At 39.8% G+C, this 20,847-nt stretch overlaps 1 long non-coding RNA gene across 1 annotated transcript; it reads left to right on the plus strand.

Annotated features, from left to right (window-relative positions):
• The first annotated feature begins 200 nt into the window (after window positions 1-200).
• LOC133064592 (uncharacterized) lies at window positions 201-19,275 on the plus strand. The gene is made up of 3 exons (XR_009694658.1): window positions 201-353; window positions 9,689-9,865; window positions 11,026-19,275. It is a non-coding gene; the product is annotated as an uncharacterized LOC133064592 (long non-coding RNA).
• The last annotated feature ends 1,572 nt before the right edge of the window (window positions 19,276-20,847 follow it).

Raw genomic sequence — 20,847 nt, forward strand, 5'->3', positions numbered from 1 at the left:
AGCTGCACCCATTCTTCTATTTATATCTACTGAATTTTTAATTTCAATAATTTTTTACTTCCAAGGTCTGTCTTTGGTTTGTTTTATAACAGACAGTTCCTGATTCATTATTGTGACTCCATCCTATATCTGAAGACACTAATTAAACTGGTATTAAAGTCCTTTTCTTATCACTCTATTAACTTCTGCATAGTTGTACCTCTGTTGGGTTGTTATTTTTTCACGGTGGCTGCCTGCCAGATATTGGTGATTTCTAATTGTAGCTCATCTCTGTGGTTTGGATCCTTTGCCAGATCCTTTACACTGCCAGGCCCTCAGCCATCCTTGTGGGAGCTGGAGAAACGGCTATTGAGGTTCGTGCTCCCCACTATTTTCCGTTGAAATGGGGAAAAGGTAGGGTGCATGCTGGATGGGATTCCTTAGAGGCTGGTATTCTGGGCTGAGCCATTCTCTCTGGGACTGTCAGGTTCTGCCTCTCCTTGAGCATGGCTCCTGGCCAAAGACAGGTCTGAACGAGTGGAGAGGCACAGCCACTGTGGGGAATCCCAACGCATTCCCTGTCATTTGCACTGAATCCCTCTTCTCTGCTCCTGGCTTCTACCTGAAGGCATGTGTGCTCAGTTGTGTCCAACTCTTTGCCACCCTATGGACTCTAGCCCACCAGGTTCCTCTGTCCACAGAATTTTCCAGGCAAGAACACCGGAGTGGGGTGCCATTTCCTTCTCCAGGGGATCTTCCTGACCCAGGGATCGATACCCCGTCTCCTGCATCTTCTGCATTGGTGGCTAGACTCTTTACCACTGAGCCACCTGGGCAGCTCTTCTCCCCGCAGGCCGGCAGAATTCCTCATGAAGCCCCCATGTGCTGTGGCAGTACTTTCCAAAATGGTCCAGCACAAATTCCAGACTGCAATTACCCTCTTCAAACTTATCCTTTGTTTTCTTAGACTCTCAGAAATCCTCATAATTTTCATTAGCCAAAATAGTCCCTTTGAATTTACAGAATGGGGTATATATTCCCATACTCACAAAAAGAAAGCCAAGGCTTAGAATAGAAGGACAGAGAGGGTTGGGGAAGGAGAAACATTCCTGTGTGCAGTTAGTTTCCCAACAGAAAGGCAAAAACCTCCAATTTTATTTTGGGTTGGTTGTCTTTTTCTTATATTAGAGATATTAACCAATTGTTAGTTATGCTGTAAATACTTATCACATATGTCTTTCAATGTTGTCTAAGGTACTGTCTGAGATACAGAAATTTTACATTTTTATGAGGACAAATCTGTTTATTGTTTTACTTCAAGATTTCTGGGTGTTGTGTCATGCTCAAGAGGGCATCCTAATCCAAACTGAAACCTATTTTACTATACAGTGACTTTTAATATTCAATAGTTCAGTCTTTTGTGATTAGATATTTCATGTTTAGATACAGATCCATCAGTATTTTAATTTTGTGTTTGGTCTGAGGTTTCGTGTGTATCCCTTTTCCAAATGGAGCTTTTGATTGCTGTTGTCCCCTTCTGCTCTGCTACCTTGTATTGGTGGGTGGGTATGCAGGAGTTGTGAACATTTGTTAGTATTTTTAGTTCATCTTTCACCAAACCATAAGGAACCACATACTTGATCTGAAGTATCTGATGAATTGGATTGTACCGCAGTGAGAGTTCTTACCCTTTGAGATGAATATAGTAACTCCCTAAGATTTGGGGTTATCTCTCTCGGGGACAAGGTGAGTGAGAAGCAGGATCTGTAGATACAGTTAGCTAGAGCATCCACAGAAGAAATTTTCCAGTTTTCCCTTTGAGCACACAGCTAGAATCTATCTCCCTGCTTCCTTCACGACTGGGTACAGCCATGGGACTATGCTCTCCCCAGTGTAATGTGAACAGTATTTATGCCAGGCCCGTAAAAACTCACTTATACTCCTCCATCCTCCTTTTTGAGGCTGAATATAGAGGATGCGTTTCCAGGAGATGAGGCCATGAGATGCAAGGATTCTGAGTACCTGTAAGACTGTGCATAGGGTTTGCTAACCAGAAACACTCACCTTGGACTTAAGTAAGAAATAAGCTTCTTTGGTTATTTGCCTAAGCTAAGACAGAAGACTTAGGTTTCTAGTAGATATGTTGCATCCAGTTACGGAAGTTTCCTTCCATTTACCTAATTTACCAAGAGGCTTTCTTGTTTAATCAGGAATGGTTATTAAATTTTTTTAAAAAGTATTTATTTATTTGGTTTTTGGCTGTGCTGGGTCTTCATCGCTGTGTGTGAGCTTTCCCTCTAGTTACATAGGACGGGGGTGACCCCAAGTTGCGGTGCAGCGGCTTCTCACTGCAGTGGCTCCTCCTGTTGTGGAGCACAGGCTTTAGGTGATGGGTTTCAGTAGCAGTTGCAGCCCGCGGGCTAAGTAGTTGTGGCTGGCAGGCTTTGCAGTGCATGAGCTCACTAGCTATGGCACGTGGGCTCAGTTCTCTGTGGCATGTGGGCTCTTCCTGGAGCAGGAATCGAACCCATGTCCCCTTCACTGGCAGGTGGGATGTCAACACTGGACCACCAGAAAAGCTCTGTGCTACATTTTATTAATACAGTTTTGACATCTATCAAGGGTATCATAGACATCTTACCCTTAAATTTCAAAATATAATAAGTTACAACTGTTATATTAATATTGTCCTTAAAACAAATGGTATTGTGCTCAGTCAAGGCCAACTCTTTGCAACCGTTTGGATTGTAGTCCACCAGGCTTCTCTGTCCCTGGGATTTTTCAGGCAAAAATACTGGAGTGGGTTGCCATTTCCTCCTCCGAGGGATTTCCCAAGCCAGGGATCAAACTCACATCTCCTGCGTCTTCTGCATTAAAGGCAGATTCTTTACCCATTCAGTTATGGGGGAAGCCCCGACAGTCCTTAAAACAGAATTATATTTAAATAATTTCATGGCATAGTATTCTTTTAAAAGCAGTTCTGGAAATGACTTTGCTTATAATTTGTTAAAACTCTCCAAATACTTCATTGGTTTATGGTTTTCTTGTTTTATTCGACCTTTGTTCACTTTCCACATTGAGTTTATGCCAGATACAAACTGAGATGCTTTTCAGATTTTTCTTTGGTCTTGAACAACTGATGTCATGAGTCACTGGGGCCTGTCTTTTTGGGAAATACATTTTTTTTTAACTATAGTTCTAATTTCCTCTATGGTTATTGGTCGACTCAGTTACTTACAAGTGAAACATCTTTCTACTTTGGAGTTTTCTGGGCCATAGTTTTTCCAACTTATATCGAGTTAATGAGCAAGCAACTGAAAGCAGACCTGTATTCCTGTACAATATGTTTGGTATTCTTGGTGTACAATTTTACCTATTTAAGTGTTTTAGAACTTAAGTCTTACTGTGGATAAAAAGGAACTTGGGTTCTAATAGATAACCTACATCCTTTTTTTTACTAATTGGAAAAATGTACTTATTGAACTTATCCATGTTAAAACTTCTGAATCCTAAAATTATCACAAATATGAGAGCTTAACTAATAGAAACTGGCAAACTTCTGTCTTTAAATATTCTAATTTTGTTATTGTTTAGTCACTAAGTCTATCAGACTGGACAGTAGCACGCCAGGCTTCCCTGTCCTTCACAATCTCCTGAAGTTTGCTCAAACTCATGTCCATTGAGTCACTGGTGCTATTCAACATCTCATCTTTTGTAGCTATATGTGAAAATGAAGTGTCTTATTAACATGACATGGTGATTTACACTTCTTGATTATCTGTATCTTTGGAATTAGCTGCTGAATAGAAACTTGATAGGACCATAAAGTAACCTTTATATGACTTGCTATAGGGATTTAAAGATGCATTTTCTTTTACTTTTCCTAATCATCTCATTATTAAAACCAAAGTTACATATTTTTATGCAAAGTGAATTCATTTATTAGGAGGCTATCTAATGTCATCTCTGGTCTATATCAATACAGTTCAGAATATGGACTTTGGCCTAGCTCTGTGACATTTGGCAAGCATCTTAACCTCTCTGTATTTCAGATCCCTCAACGTAAAGTGAGGATAAATATGCTATCTGCTTGATAGGATTTTTTGAAGGGTTAAGAGTTCAAAATGAAAAGTTACTAGAACATTCTTGGGGAAAATATGACTACTGTGAAGAGTAAATAAATAAAAAAAATGCTGGGAAAGATTGAAGGTGGGAGGAGAAGGGGACAACAGAGGATGTGATGGTTGGATGGCATCACTGACTCAGTGGAGATGAGTCTGGGTAAACTCCGGGAGTTTGTCATGGACAGGGAGGCCTGGCATGCTGCAGTCCAAAGGGTCGCAAATAGTCAGACACGATTGAGCGACTGAACTGAACTGATTTTTATTATAATATAGGAGAAATCACATGCACCTCTCTGAAAATCTTTTGCTGATTTTCTTCTCATTATTAAAGTGTCCTTTATGTTAAGGAACATTCTACAAATTGTCATAAACTTATCCTAAACCTTGTGATGTAGGTATCATTACACTCCGTAAGAAAAACTAAGAAACATGCATGAAATAACTTCAAATTCACAAAGCAGTAAGAGGCAGAATTGGGATTTGAATCCAGGTCTGTCTGACACCAAAGTCATGCTCTTTTCATTACATCATTCAGCCTGATGCTACCTCTCTCTGTAAAACCCACCACAATCACCTCTTTCTGCCCTCACCAAAGCAGAACAGTTAGTATTTCTTTTGGAATACTGAAAATTATCCAGCAGTGTACACCTCTGTACTGACATTAAACTGTTGGTATCTGATGACATTAATGATTTATTCTTGCTTCTCTCAGCTTACCCCAGATAATGTGTCAATCAATACTCAGTCTTTGGTTTTCTCTATGCCATGCGTCTCAGCTTCCAGTTTCAAATAGGTGTTTAAGGATGCTGTCTACTCAGACAACACTAAAAGGCTACTGTAATCAAAACAGCACGGTTCTGACATAAAAACAGACATATAGATCAATGGAACAGAATAGAGTCCAGAAATAAACCCACACACCTAAGGTCAATTGATCTTCAACAAAGGCAGCAAAAATACACAACAGAAAAAAGACAGCCTCTTCAATAAATGGTGCTGGGAAAGCTGGACAGCTACATGTAAATCAATGAAATTAGAATACTCTCATACACCACATACAAGAATGAACTCACAATGGTTTAAAGACCTAAATATACGACATTACCATAAGTATCCTGGAAGAGAATAGAGGCAAAACATTCCTGGACATAAATCATACCAACATTTTCTTAGATCAGTCTCTTAAGGTGAAATAAATAAAAGCAAAAATAAACAAATGGGACCTAATCAAACTTAGAAGGTTTTGCACAGCAAACGAAACCATCAACAAAATGAAAGTACATTCTATGAAATGGGAGAAAATGCTTATAAATGATGCAACAAACAAGGGTTTAATTTCCAAAACACACAAAGCTCATACAACTCAGCATCGGAAAAAAAAAAAACAACAACAACCAAAAAACCACAATAAAAAAATTAGCATAAGACCTAAATAGACATTTCTCCAAAGAAGACAAATGAACAATTTTTACTCTATCTGGCATCTGGATTATACTTTACAGTTGATACATTTTTTCTGCATAAATTACCCCTTTAATCCATTATAATAATCTTCAGCTTAAAAGTTATATTTTTATTATAAGAGAAAAAATTGAAGCTTAAGGGTGGTATATCACTTGCCCAAGACCACAAAGCTAATCAATTGGAAAGTAAAGTACATTACTTTACTCCCAGATCTTAATGGGAGAATTAAAGAATCTATGTTCTTTGAGATTCTTCCCTACATGCTCTATTCACTCTGAATCACAGCACTGAGAAGTTTCCAGAAAAGGATACTTGCTGTTTTCCCATATCTCATAGGTGTCAAAATAAAGGCTTAAATAAGTAGCAGGAGTGATTTAGGTTAGATATTAACTGGGTGGCTGATGCTGATGAGACTAGAAAAGATGACCAAAGGATACTTTGAAATAATCTGTCTTGAAAAAACAGTACGGGTTGGATTCCATTCCAGTACATGCCTGGGGGTGCAAGAAGTAATTCAATGAATACTTGTGATTATTTGAAAGCAGTTTATAAATTGGATGATTTAATGGAGCTTCTTTAAGTTCTCTGATTCTATAACAAATATTCTACCAAATGGATTTATACTACTGAAAGTTGCTCTCTGGTCTATGGGGATGGGTCTTGTTTTCTTGACCCCTTCATCTGTGATCTCTGGAGAATGCAGATCCCCTTATTCAATTCCATTTCATACCCTCAGGGTTACGTCCTCAGGGAAGAGGTCAGAGATGACCTAACTTACCTGGGGTCCTGAGCTGCTTCCTGGGCAGATAGCTTTCCATACCACTGTTGATTTGATTTCACTCTGCACCCCAGGGAGATTTTAAGGAGATACAATTTTGGTCTGAGTGTGGTTGAATTTCCAACCTTTATCGGATGTCAGATCATGTAAGATCATGGCATCCAGTCCCATCACTTCATGGCAAATAGATGGGGAAACAGTGGAAACAGTGACAGACTTTATTTTTTTGGGCTCCAAAATCACTGCAGATGGTGACTGCAGCCATGAAATTAAAAGATGCTTACTCCTTGGAAGGAAAGTTATGATCAACCTAGACAGCATATTAAAAAGCAGAGACATTACTTTGTCAACAAAGGTCCGTCTAGTCAAGGCTATGGTTTTTCCAGTGGTCATGTACAGATGTGAGAGTTGGACTATAAAGAAAGCTGAGCGCCAAAGAATTGATGGTTTTGAATTGTGGTGTTGGAGAAGACTCTTGAGAGTCCCTTGGACTGCAAGGAAATCCAACCAGTCTATCCTAAAGGAGATCAGCCCCAGGTGTTCATTGGAAGGACTGATGCTGAAGCTGAAACTCCAATACTTTGGCCACCTGATGCGAAGAGCTGACTCATTTGAAAAGACCCTGATGCTGGGAAAGATTGGGGGCAGGAGGAGAAGGGGATGACAGAGGATGAGATGGTTGGATGGCATCACTGACTCAATGGACATGAGTTTGGGTAGGCTCCAGGCGTTGGTGATGGACAGGGAGGCCTGGCGTGCTGTAGCTCATGGGGTTGCAAAGAGTCGGACACGACTGAGCGACTAAACTGAACTGAACTGAACTTATGGGATGTCAGTGCTGAAGCATAAAGAAAGGACAAGGTAGCTGGCTTAAGACAGTAAGCCAGCCTAAAAGAAGACACCTAGTGGGGAAAATAAAATTATCTGGGTATTTATCCAGATGCTGCCACAATCAGATACCTGCCTTAGAGCAGCATCTGTAGGGTATTAAATCAAAGTGATTTCACTCATGCTGGAAAGTCCCTTCTCTCCTCAACAGAAGTGTCATCTGTACATCTTAAATTGATCCTGTACATGCTAAGTTGCTTCAGTCATGTCTGACTCTTGCGACCCCATGGACTGCAGCCCGCCAGGCTCCTCTGTCCATGGGACTATCCAGGCAAGAATACTGGAGTGGGTTGCCATGCCCTCCTCCAGGGGATATTCCCAACCCGAGGATCAAACCCATACCTTTTATGCCTCCTGCACGGCCAGGTGAGCTTCTTTACCAGTCAGTTCAGTTCAGTTCAGTTCATTCGCGTCCAACTCTTTGCGACCCCATGGACTGTGCATGCCAGGCCTCCCTGCCCACCACCAACTCGCGGATTTTACCCAAACTCATGTCCATTGAGTTGGTGATGCCATCCAACCAAATCATCCTCTGTCGTCCCCTTCTCTTCCTGCCCCCAATCTTTCCCAGCATCAGGGTCTTTTCAAATGAGTCAGCTCTTCGCATCAGGTGGCCAAAGTATTGGAGTTTCAGCTTCAGCATCAGTCCTTCCAATGAACACTCAGAACTGATCTCCTTTAGGATGGACTGGTTGGATTTCCTTGCAGTCCAAGGGACTCTCAAGAGTCTTCTCGAACACCACAATTCAAAACCATCAATTCTTTGGTGCTCAGCTTTCTTCACAGTCCAACTCTCACATCCATACATGACTACTGGAAAAACCATAGCCTTGACTAGATGGACCTTTGTTGGCAAAGTAATGTCTCTGCTTTTTAATATGCTATCTAGGTTGGTCATAACTTTCCTTCAAGGAATAAGAAGCGTCTTTTAATTTCATGGCTGCAATCACCATCTGCAGTGATTTTGGAACCCCCTCAAAAAGTAAAGTCTGTCACTGTTTCCACTGTTTCCCCATCTATTTCCCATGAAGTGATGGGCCCAGATGCCATGATCATAGTTTTCTGAATGTTGAGTTTGAGTCAATGTTTTCATTCTTCTCTTTCACTTTCATCAAGAGGCTTTTTAGTTCCTCTTCACTGTCTGCCATAAGGGTGGTGTCATCTGCATATCTGAGGTTCTTGATATTTCTCCTGGCAATCTTGATTCCAGCTTGTGCTTCTTCCAGCCCAGTGTTTCTAATAATGTACTCTGCATATAAGTTAAATAAGCAGGGTGATAATATACAGCCTTGATGTTCTCCTTTTCCTATTTGAAACCAGTCTGTTGTTCCATATCCAGTTCTAACTGTTGCTTCCTGACCTGCATACAGATTTCTCAAGAGGCAGGTCAGGTGGTCTGGTATGCCCATCTCTTTCAGAATTTTCCACAGTTTATTGTGATCCACACAGTCAAAGGCTTTGGCATAGTCAATAAAGCAGAAATAGATTTTTTCTTAAACTCTGTTTACCATTAGTGCTCAAATGACCCTGTACAATGTGTGTTAGTTGTTCAGTCATGTCCGAATCTTTGTGACTCCAAGGACTGTAGCCTATCAGGCTCCTCTGTCTATGGAATTCTCTAGGCAAGAATACTGGAGTGGGTAGCCATTCCTTTCTCCAGTGGATCTTTCTGACCCAGCTCTGACCAGGTCTTTCTGATCAGGTCTGACCAGATCTTTCTGACCAGGTCTCCTGCATTGCAGGCATATTTGTTACTGTCTGAGTCACCAGGAAACTAATTCTGTTTCCCTGATGTGTTTAAATCTACGTGTTTTAGTTTCTTCTTTATTCAAAAGGAAGAATTAAAACTTCCCACCTCACAGTGTTACAGAGCTAAGTAATGGAGGTTTCTGAAAGGTATCATGCATTCCACTTTAAAGACCCTTTCAAGAGAATATCGAAATTAAGGAAAAACTATTGTAGAACTCATCTAACAAAATACTTCCTAAAAATTAAGGTAATGCATTATATGCAAACAAAAGTGGTAAACAATTCATAAGTAATGTGCATCTGAAACTCAAAAAGATAAAAAAGAGAATCATTTTGTAGAAAAAGCACTGCTTCTCACCCACATATCCTTTCTTTCCTGTGTCTTGGAACTCCCCTTATTGGGGAGCCCTGACTTCCAATACTGTAGCTGACAAGTGAAGAACTGGGTTTAGAGGGGCAGTCACCAAAACATTGTTTTAGCAAAGAGCCCAGCTTTTCCAACAGGCCTGCACAGTGAATCTGGAGCAGCGATCACACTGCTCCTGCCTAACGTGGAACATTTAGCTTCCGGAAGTCCACAGAAGAGAATGCAGAGCTGGGGAGGGTACTCAGTGATGATGGTGTTCAACCAACCCTGTTACTGTGTAGATAACAAAATTGAAGCCAAGACATAAGCCAGTTTTTTTTTTTCTCTTTTAAATTTCAGAGTTAAATTCTTCAATGAAGAATGCAATGAAAAGCAAGGTGAAAAAATCAAGGGTGTATACATGTATCCCACATTCAGGGTGTGACTGTTTGTAAGCAGATGTGCCTTCAGATGGCCCACCAGGTCTGCAGAGTCTACAGAAAAATGAAAGATCACTGCATACCGAGTATCATCTCAGTAAGTACGTGGGGTTAAGGCCAACAGAATTTAGCTTCACGCTTAGCAGATCCCCGTTCTTGCAGAACTCTCTTCTAAGCCCAGATAACATCACATAACATTAGAATCTTCCCTCCAAAGATCTGCCTCTCTACCTCTTCAGGGCAGCAGGAGCCTTCTGTTGGCAGCTCTAATCAGCGCAAGATCAACACAAATCCACACACCTCAATCACTCTGTTTTCACCTACTCTAGATTGCTTTCTTTCAGATTTAATTGTCTGAATTTTAGTGTCTGTGATAAGAACTCAGGGGTCATATCACACACCTCCGGAATCCTTCCACTGATTATGGACTGTGCCCAGCAAGTGATGACAGTAGGATTTAGGCAATTATGAGTGCAGGATTTTCTGGCCCTGTCAGGATCTTCACAGAGAACGTCATGCTGTGCACATTCTCATGGAGCTGGCTTGATTTTGCAATTTTTTACACCCTATTGTAAAATACTGCTATCTCCAACAAGGTCCCTGTCCAAGCATGCTTTGATGTTTTACTGGAATAAATGGCAGCATTCAGGATTTAAGCATCAAAAGTAGAAATACACGTTTTTCTTTTTTATCCTGTAAGATTTAACACATCAATTACAAGCTTAATCACAAAAGAGGATGGTGAACAAAATGTGCTGTTGTGGAATTATGAAAATGTTTTAATACTTCTATATAACTTAGAATGTTTCTACAAAGAAAAAATTATTATATTTCTGAATCATGTCAGTGTTTTAAAGGATCCCACTGAATGTTGTGGGGCTTACTGGGCCTCTGAAAGGCTTCGTGACACTGGATTGTAGGGCACCCCCTGAGCCTAGTGATGACAGGAAACACTGACTTCCAGGTTTGGGGCCACCTTGAGGTTTTATGATTCTTTGCAAGCTCTAAACTCATAATTAAAAATGGATTGCCAAGGTCTGGGGCATGATTCCAACATTAGTTTTATTGTTTTGAAAGTCCAGATCTGGAATCGGAATGCTTCAGAAATCCACCTGAGGAGCTGAATAAAAGGCAGGTGGTCCTTCAGGAGGAGAGGGGGCCGGGCTACCTTACTGTTATTAACACTCCTGTGATTTCTGCTTCTTCTGTGTTTTCCTCAGTGTGACTAACTAAAATGCTCTTTGTTCTTTGTTCCAGACTCAGAGACATCCCTGCCACGCGGCACACAGATTTATAACTCTGGGCAAAGGTTTCAACAAATATGATTTCTTCAGTCCAAAGTCCATCTATGTGCATTGCCTGAAATACAGAGCAGTCTGTGATTGTCTGCTAGTCTCTAATCCCAGGAGCCTTGGCAGCCGAGGCAGGATGAGTTCCTAAAACTCTGGAGACAGAGATGGCTCACACAGGCTGGTGCTTGTGTAGGGGTGTTCATGCAATTTATTGCTCTTTTTTCGAACTGACATAGTGTCTACACCGACACAGCCCAGAAAAAAGAAACTATTGTAAATGAAAGATCTAAAATTTGTCTATTGTAAAGGAAAAGATCATAACCCAAAGATTTGATGAAAACATGCTCCTTATCCAGACAGTCCACTGTAATGTTTCAATTGAAGAGTTTCACTCAGAGAAGGAGAATGGGTTCAAACAAACAAACAAAAGACAACAAGATCCAGGGGTTAGGTTTGATGGTCTTAAACACACAAGGACGAAGACAAAACTTCTGATTCCATATCGGCGACCTGGGTACATGACCTGGGATGTACCCAGGTCAGAATCTTCAAAGGCTATATTTCGCTTTTCCATCCACCTCTTCCATGAAGACAGGCAATAGGGAGGTACTTGAATTTTTTCATGTCCTATGGCTGTCACTGAGCAATTTGTTTCTTAAGTATCTCCCATGAACATGGCTGAAATAACAAGTAAAACTCACCCAGGTGCCCAATTGGAGCAATGTACTTCTAACGTCCAAAGTCCATGTGAAAATGTTATCTGAAAAATATTTGACATGATGCAATGATACTAAACTCACTCTAATGAGCAGTCCTGTAAAAGGCATCCATTTTGGAGCCCAGGCCAGATACGAGTGAAACTCAGTAGTAAGAAGGACAATCTGACTTTACCACAAGGTCTTACGGCAGAGTCCTGGTATGGTGTTAACCTTTGGATTACCCAATCTTGGGAAGGAGCCAAAACTGGCCTGTAGAACGCCTGAAAATGAAACACTACCCATCATAGGTGGGAAAGTACGTCTGCCTAAGTAACTCTGATAAGAGGCCCTCGAAAATGGAAAACCACAAAAACGCCAATACTATAGCTCTTGAGAAGTTCCTTGTTTAGTGGGAAAAGGAGATAAAATATAAAATGCTTGGGACTTCCCTAGAGGCCCAGTGATTAAGAATCTACCTGCCAATGCAGGGGACATGGGTTCAATCCATATTCTGAGAAGATTCTGCATGCCTCAAGAGAACTAAGCTCATCTGTTAGAACTACTGAAGCCTGTGTTTCTAGAGCCTGTGCTCCATAACAAGAGAGGCCACCACAAGGAGAAGCCCAGGAATCAGAAGTAGAAAAAGCCTGTGTATAGCAAGGCAGACCCAGTGCAGCCAAATAAATTAAAAAAAATTTTTTTTTAATGTTGTTTTTGTTGTTCAGTAGCGTCTGACTCTGCAACCCCATGGACTGTAGAACATAGGGCTTCTCTGTCCATCAACTCCCAGCACTTGCTCAAACTCATGTGCATTGAGTTGGTAATGCCGTCCAACCATCTTGTCCTCTGACATTCCCTTCTCCTCCTGCCTTCAGTCTTTCCCAGCATCAGGGTCTTTTCTAATTAGTGGGCTTTTCGCATCAGGTGGCCAAAGTACTGGAGCTTCAGCTTCAGCATCAGTCCTTCCAATGAATATTCAGGATTGATCTCCTTTAGGTTTGAGCTGTTTGATCTCCTTGCTGTCCAAGGGACTCCCAAGAGTTGTCTCCAATATCACAGTTTGAAAGCATCAGTTCTTCAGTGCTCAGCTTTCTTTATGGTTCAACTCTCACATCCACACATGACTACTGGAAAAACTATAGCTTTCACTATACAGACCTTTGTTGGCAAGGTGATGTCTCTGCTCTTTAATACAGTGTCTAGGTTTGTCATAGCTTTTCTCCCAAGGAGCAAGCATCTTTTAATTAATTGCATATAGTCACCATCTGCAGTGATTTTGGAGTCCAAGAGTATAAAGTCTGTCACTGTTTTCACTGGTTCTCCATCTATTTGCCATCAAATGATGGGGCCACATGCCATGATCTTCGTTTTCTGAATGCTGAGCTTTAAGCCAACTTTTTCACTCTCCTCATCAAGAGGTTCTTTAGTTCCCCTTTACTTTCTGCCATAAGGGTGGTGTCATCTATGTATCTGAGGTTGTTGATATTTCTCCCTTGCAATCTTGAGTCCAGCTTGTGTTTCATTCAGCCCAGTATTTCACATGTACTCTACATATAAATTAAATAAGCAGGGTGACAATATACAGCCTTGACATACTCCTTTCCCAATCTGGAACCAGTCTATTGTTCCATGTCTGGTTCTAACTGTTGCTTCTTGACCTGTATACAGATTTCTCAGGAGGCAGGTAAGATAGTTTGGTATTCCCATCTCTTGAAGAATTTCTCACCATCTGTTGTGATTCATACAGTTAAAAGCTTTAGCATAGTCAATGAAGCTGACGTAAATATTTTTCTGGAATTCTCTTGCTTTTTCTATGATCCAATGGATGTTCATATTTGATCTCTGGTTCCTCTGCCTTTTCTAAATGCAGCTTGAACATCTGGGAGTTCTTGGTTCATGTACTGTTGAAGCCTACCTTGGAGGATTTTGAACATTACTTTGCTAGTGTGTGAGATGAGTGCAATTGTGCCATGGTTGGAACATTATTTGGCATTCACTTTCTTTGATATTGGAATGAAAACTGACTTTTCCAGTCCTGTGGCCACTGCCTGAATTTCCCAAATTTGCTGGCCTATTGAGGGCAGCGCTTTCACAACATCATTTTTTAGGATTTGAAATAGCTCAACTGGAATTCCATCACCTCCACTAGCTTGGTTTGTAGTGATGCTTCCTAAGGCCCACTTGACCTCACACTCCAAGATGTCTGGCTCTAGGTGAGTGACTGCACCATCATGGTTATCCGCGTCATTAAAATATTTTTTGAATAGTTCTTCTGTGTGTTCTTGCCACCTCTTCTTGGTATCTTCTGCTTCTGTTAGGTCCATACCATTTCTGTCCTTTGTTGTGCCCATCTTTGCACAAAGTGTTCACTTGGTCTCTCTAATTTTCCTGGAGAGATCTCTAGTTTTTCCCATTCTTTTGTTTTCCTCTATTTCTTTTCATGGCATGGCAACCCACTTCAGTACTCCTGCCTAGAAAATCCCATGGTAGAGGAGTCTGGCAGGCCACAGTCCATGGGGTCTCAAAGAGTTGGACATGACTGAAAGACAGCATGCACATACACGGAAACATTTACATTTCCTGTAAAGTTATCTGAGTTGGGTGAGCTGAACGTTGGAGAATGGGCTCTATCTGGCTGCTTGAAGAGCTCAAGGCCATAAAAGTGTGTACTGTCATTTTCTTTTTTTATATGTTTATTTATTTATTTGGCTTTGCTGGGTCTTAGTTATGGCTAATAGGATCTTTCAGTCTTTAGTTGTCACATGTGAACTGTTAGTTGTGGCACATGGGATCTGGTTCCCTAACCAGGGATTGAACCCAGGCCTCTGGCATTGGGAGTGTGGAGTCTTAACCACTGGACCACCAGGGAAGTTCTTAAATGTCGTCTTCTAACTGCCTGGTAAAGCTGTTTATCTTTCATGGGTTAGTACTTTATATCCAGGACAGGGTCTGCCTAAATCATGAAAAAACCCAGTTGTGTATTAGAAACTTCTTATCCTTCTTTCTTTTCTAATTGGAAATATTAATGGGTCAATTATTGCTTTGGACTCAAGAGGGAAAATAAGCTCAGAAAAGACAAACTGCAGGCTGGGGTTATGCCAAGTGTATCCTCTGGATGTCTTATAGTGGGTTTCTTAAGAGAGGCATGATTTGTTGTTCAGTAAGGGCCACACTCTAGGATTTTACCCTGAGTCTGGACACAGTGCAGGATCACTTCAGTTATCTTGGAAATGAAAGTGGTGGTAGCCAGTGGAGAGACTCTTTTGGAGTAAGACAGTAACATTATCTAAAGTCACTTCCAGTTTGTAGATAAATAAATATGCACCAACTGATAGGATCATGCAGATTTTCTCATCAGACCTGCTAATGTAGTAAATGAAATAGTTTTTAATAGCTCTATTGAGATATAATTCACATACTATACAATTCACCCAATTAAAGGATATGATTCAATAACTTTTAGCATAATCACATAATTGTGTAGCCATCACCACAATCTAATTTTAGAATATTTTCATCACACCAGAAAGAAACCTTGTATCTGTTAGCTATCACCATCCAATGTCCCCATTTCACGCCCAGCCCTAAGAAATCACTAATCTACTTTCTGTCTCGATTGATCTGCCTACTACAGACATTTCATATAAATAGAATTATATAATATTATGATATTTTGTGACTGCCTTCTTTAATTTATCACAGTGTTTTCAAGGTTCATCCTGTTGTGGCATCTAACAAGGGCTCATTCTTTGTTATTGCCAAAAAAGTTCCTTTGTACGACTATAATACCCTTTGTTTTATTGAGTTATCATTGATTGGACACTTAGATTATTTCCACTGTTTGGCTACTATGAATAATGTGGCTATGCAGCACTATAGCTAAGACATGGGGACAATGTAAGTATCTATCAACAGATGACCAAGTATCTATCAACAGATAAAGAAGATGTGGCATATCATTCAACCTTAAAAGAAGATGTGGAATATCATTCAACCTTAAAAAAGAGGAAATCCTACCAATAGTAACAACATAAATGGACCTTGAGAACATTATGTTAAGTGAGATAAGGCAGAAAAAAACAAGTACCATATGATCTAACTTATATGTAGAACCTAAAAAACAAACAAACTTATAGAAAAAGAGGTCAGATTTGTGGTTTCCAGAGGTGGGGTTGGGGGAGAATGGATGAAGGTGGTCAAAAGGTACAAACTTTCAGTTATAAGATAAATAAATACTAGGGATGTGATCTAAAACATGATGATAGTTACATTGCTATATGATATGTGTGAAAGTTAAGAGAATGACTCCTAAGAGTTCTCATCATAAGGAAAAACTTTTTCTTCCTCTTTTTCTTGTCTTTGGTATCTGTATGAGATGATGGATATTAACTAAACTATTGTGGTAATCACTTCACAATGCCTGTAAGTCAAATCATTATGCTGTATACCTTAAACTTATACAATGCAGTTAATTAATTGTATAAGTAAAAACTTATACAATATGTTAATTATGGGCTTCCCTGGTGGTTCAGATGGTAAAGAATCTGACTGCAATGTAGGAGACCTGGGTTCTATCCCTGGGTCAGGAATATCCCCTGGAGAAGGGAATGGCTACCCACTCCAGTATTCTTTCCTGGAGGATTCCATGGACAGAGGAGTTTGGTGGGCTACAGTCCATGGGGGCACAGAGTTGGACATGACTGAGTGACTAACACACACACACACATGTTAATTACACCACAATAAAAATGGAAAAAATGCAGCTCAGCTCAGCTCATTTCAGTTGCTCAGTTGTGTCTGACTCTTTGCGACCCATGGACTGCAGCATGCCAGGCTTCCCTGTTCATCACCAACTCCCAGAGCTTGCTCAAACTCATGTCCATCGAGTTGGTGATGCCATCCAACCATCTCATCTTCTGTTGTCTCCTTCTCCTTCTGCCTTCAAACCTTCCAGCATTAGGGCCTTTTCCAATGAGTCAGTTCTTTATATCACGTGGCTGAAGTACTGGAGTTTCAGCTTCAGCATCAGTCCTTCCAATGAATATTCAGGACTGATTTCCTTTAGGATTGACTTGATGGATCTCCTTGCAGTCCAAGGGACTCTCAAGAGTCTTCTCCAACACTATGAACATTCATGCTCAAGTATTTGCATGGACATATGTTTTTCAACTCTCTTGGTTATACATCTACGAGTAGAATTGCTGGGTCTCTATTGTAATTCTATGTTTAACCTGTCAGGAATTGAGAAAACCAGAAAACAATGGAATTTTTTTCCTAAGAAAATGTGAAGGACTGGCCATAAAAGGAGATCAAGGTTGGGACTGAAAGAGGCTATCCTCAAGCCAGACTGCCCTAAGTCTATCATCTGTATATCAAGGGCAGTAACAAAAAGTACTTCATGGGCAACACAGAAAGCAAAACTGCAAGCAAACTTTCCAGTAGTCCTAACATCCCAAGATTTTTTTTTGTTTGTTTTAGATTCAAACAGGAAGGTAGATAGATTTTCTATTCCTGTAAATTATTTCTACATGGCATGTCTTAGAAGTACTTCAGGAGAAACTGTGTAGACTTCATTGCATAGAGTCATATCTGAATCTTATAAAGATGTATAAGAAATATAATGGCCACTGGTTCTTTGTGGCTTTGGCAATTAAGTTAATCAAAAGAAAATAATATTTAACAGTCATGTCCTCAATTGTACTAGCCACTTTGCAAGTGCTTAATACCCACATGTGACTTGTGGCTACTATGTTGGGCATTTCCCTCATTGCATAAAGTTCTATCAGACAGGGTTGTTGTGAAGCAGAGCTCCTAAAATGGCGGTGATTTAATACCCCCTCAAAGAAATCTGGCAATGTGTGAAGACATTTTGATTTTTTCAACTTGGGGAAGGAAGGGTGCTTCTGTGTCTAGTGGGTAGAGGCCTGGGATGCTGCCAAACATCCTATAATGCACAGGGGAGTCTCCACAACAACTAGCCATCCCCAAATGTCAATAGCTGCAGGACTGAGAAACTCTGTTCTGAAGCAAGGTTGTCCAAACCGGGGTAGCTTTTTATCAAAAACATCAAAAGAATCACGTGGTCCTCTTTTTAACAATTCATATACCTGAGTCCCACCCCTAAGATTCTGATTAAGGAAGTCTGAAGAGAATCCAGGAATTTGTGTTGTTCAAAAGCTTTCCAAGTGATTCTAATGACTGAGAAGATTCAAAACTATTATGTGAAAGAGTCTGACTCTCAGCTCTTAATTCAGAGGAATATCACCTGGTAAATAGGAGCAGTACTCCAAGAATAGATTAATGGCTCCAAGGCCATTACCTCTTCTGTTTAATTTCTCCAATTACTTATTTCTCAATTAATGGGGTCATTAAGCACTTAAGAGTTGCATTAATGTCTCTCCTCTTTAAAAAAATTCTTTTATTCTGTGTAAATCTAGTTTGCAAATGATTACATTTGCAAACATGTACATGTACATGTACACTTTCTGTTTACAAACAGAACAAATGACCTAGAAAAAGTCTGGCAGCTGTCTCTGTTCACTGGTGTTTGATGAGATATAGCTGAGCAAACAAGCATACCAGCCCTGTACGTAGTATGGCATGGCATATTAATATTCATTCCTTTGCTACCAACTAACTTAATACATAGAAGCAGAATTCATTTTAAGTGGTTTGAAGTTGCATAGTTTAAGGTCAATACAATTCTTCTAAACTTAGAAAAGTATATAAATGAATTAATTTTAGCTTTAAGACATTTTTTCCTTTTCCATTTTCTATTAATCTGTAATAAATTACAAAAAGGGAATAGTTCTTGCTCTTAAAAAACTTAGGCGGTAGTGGAAAATGAGACATAAACACAAGTATATGAAAGAAAAAAGATGTTAAATATTTCGAGAGGATATAAATTTGAGAGGAAGAAATCATTCTGACTGGAGAGATCTGGGGAAGTTTTCAAGGAAGTAGAAGCATTTTCATTCATTCAATAAGTGTTTGCTGGCCCTACCTCATGCTAGGTCCACCATATCTGACATAATGTAAACAGCTCATACAACTCAACATCGAAATAAAACCAAACAACCCAAACAAAAAATGAGCAGAAGAACCAAATAGACATTTTATCCAAAGAGGGAATGCAGATGGCCAACAACACATGGAAAAATGCTCAACATCACTAACCATCAGGAAGTGCAAATCAAAACCACAGAGAGGTATCACCTCACACCTATCTGAATGGCCATTATAAAAACAAAAACTAAAACACGAGTTAACGAATGTTGGTGATGAAATGGAGAAAAGGGAACCCTCTTACACTATTGGTGGGAATGTAAATTAGTGCAGCCACTGTAAAAGCAGAATGGAGAGGTCTCAAAAAACTAAAAGTAGAACTATCATGATCCAGCAATTCCACTCCTAGGTATATATTTGAAAAAAAACAAACGCTGATTCAAAAGATACATGCACCCTGGTGTTCACAGTAGTACTATTTAAAACTGCCAAGGTATGGAAGCAACCCAAGTGTCTACCAACAGATTAATGGATCAAGAAGATACATATTTGTAAAATGGAATACAACTTGGTCATAAAAAAGAATAAAATTCTGCCATTTGCAGTAACATGGATGGACTCGGAGGTCATTATGCTAAATGAAATGTCAGACAAAAAGACAAATACTGAATGATATCACTTATATGTGGATTCTAAAAAATGCAACTAGTGAATATTACAAAAAAGCAGCAGACTTACAGATATACAGAACAAACTAGTGGTTATCAGTGTGGAGGGGGAATAATACAGGAGTGAGAGTGGGAGGCACACACTATTGGGTGTAAGATAGGCTCAGTGATGTACAACATGGGGAATATGTCTAATATTATGTAATATCAGTAAATGGGAAGTAATCTTTAAAAATGGATCAAAAATGTTTAAAAATGGAAAAAACAATATTTAGTAGATTTCAACTTTATTTTTACCTATGCCTCTCTTATGTTTATATCGCTAACAATTTTAATTCTACTTAATCACTAAATTTGTTTTAATGGTTTCCACTTTTTTTGAGGAATCTTCAATTACTTAACAGATGCAGCATCAGCAATTATTTCAAATTTTTGCTAATTGCTTAATTAGGAGAGATTTCCTTCTCATTTTAACTCTTCTGATCACAAACTCTGCTGGCTAAAGCAAATCAAACCACAAGGCCAGCCCATCAAGGGAAGGGAAATAAACTCATCTATTCATTTGTAAGATCTGCAGAGTCATTCTGCATTTTAACCTTTCTGATACCTACCCACCCTCAGAAAAGACTACTATGAAATCAATGGTGTGCCTTAAAATTGACGGCTTCTTAGAAGGGGGTTTGCTACATATACAGTAGTGCCAGTTTAGCTCACTCACACATTAATCCTTCATTAAAAACTACTGAATATCTGTGTTCGATACACTGTAGTAGGTGTAAGAGGTATTAGCAGTGAGTAAGACAGATGTGATTCTGGTCCTTATCTAACTTACCTTAGGTCTAGAGTCCATAGTCACAAGGTCCTGTTAATTTGACATTCTTAGTAATCTTGAATCTGATCCATCTTCTAGCTGTTTCCTACCTCTGCTCTGGCTCAAGTCCTTATCATGTCTCACATCTGTTACTGAAAAAACCCCTCTCCCCACAAATTCATTTTTACACAACACTCTGTGATTTGATTTAATCACATCTTAAACTTAATTGGCTCATCCATCAGTTCTAGGATGAGGTTCACTGTCTATAAAATATCATGCTAGGTCCTCCGTAGTCAGGTTTCTGCTACCCTTAGGCTATGTCTCTGAACAAGCTTCTCAATTTCCCACCATGTATCACCGCCCTGAGTTTAGGCTCTGTGCATTTCATGCTATTTTTCTCCTCTCTGCCTTGGTCTATATTATCCTGACAAGCCACTAAGTCCTTGGTCTTTGCCTTGCCAAATCCTCCTCATCCTTAAAGGCTTAATTCAGTGTCACCTCCTGGAATTTAGGAGAAGAAACAGAATTGTTTAGGAAATTTCCTAAAACAGAGGTTATAGGAAATACTATGAAAAGGGACTTGAAAGCTACGAGGATGGAGC

Source organism: Dama dama, chromosome 11 (genome assembly GCF_033118175.1).
Source record: "Dama dama isolate Ldn47 chromosome 11, ASM3311817v1, whole genome shotgun sequence".
Classification (NCBI taxonomy): Eukaryota; Metazoa; Chordata; class Mammalia; order Artiodactyla; family Cervidae; genus Dama; species Dama dama.